The following is a 1,038-nucleotide window of genomic DNA, read 5'->3' on the forward strand; positions in this document are numbered from 1 at the left end:
TTTCTGTATGTAGGGAGTAAAAGGAAGATGCAGGGCAGCATATGGCCCATACTGAACAAGCAGGAGCAATTAGTGACAGACAGGGGAGACAAGGCTGAGCTCTTCAATGAGTTTTTTTGCCTCAGTGATCCTGAATAAGGGTCAAGATAAGTCTCCTAATGGGTTCTTAGATGGGCATCAGAGGGACACCAGCCCACCAACTGTCAACGCTGACTTGCTGCCCGGTCACTTGGATGGAATGGATGTGTTCAAGTCGGCAGGCCCGGATGAGCTGCATGCAAGAGTAGTGAAGGAACTGGCTGGTGTCATATCAGAACCACTGGCACGGCTGTTTGAGCACTTATGGCACTCGGGACTGATCCTGGAGGATTGGAAAAGGGCCAATGTGGTCCCTATTTTCAAGAATGGGAGGAAGGAGGATCCCAGTAATTATAGGCCAGTCAGTCTCACTTCCATCATTGAAAAGTCTTTGAAAATATTATTAAGGATCATATTTGCATGAGTCCAGCAGGAAAAATAATGCAGCAGGGCAACCAGCATGGGTTCGTAGCAGGAAGATCATGCCTAACTAATCTAGTTTTGTTTTATGACCAGGTCACAAAATACTTAGATGTAGGAGTAGAGGTGGATGTTGTTTTCTTGGATTTTAGCAAGGCCTTCAATACAGTATCTTATCCCATTCTCATAAATAAATTAAGAGGCTGTGACTTAGATGTTTACCTGATCCAGTGGGTGGCAAATTGGCTTAGCGGTCACACCCAGAGAGTGGTAGTAGATGGGTCAGTATTGACCTGGAAGGATGTGTGTAGTGGGGTCCCACAGGGTTCAGTCCTTGGACCGGTACTCTTCAATATCTTCATCAGTGACTTGGATGTGGGTGTGAAGTGTACTCTGTCCAAGTTTGCTGACAATACTAAATTGTGGGGTGAAGTGAACACACAGGAGGGTAGGAAACAACTGCAGGCAGACCTGGACAGGTTGGAAAAGTGGGCAGTACACAATAGGATGCAGTACAAGGACAAGTGCAGAGTGCTGCAC

This window comes from Gavialis gangeticus, unplaced genomic scaffold, assembly GCF_001723915.1.
Source record: "Gavialis gangeticus isolate Ggan-Ray unplaced genomic scaffold, GavGan_comp1, whole genome shotgun sequence".
Lineage (NCBI taxonomy): Eukaryota > Metazoa > Chordata > Crocodylia > Gavialidae > Gavialis > Gavialis gangeticus.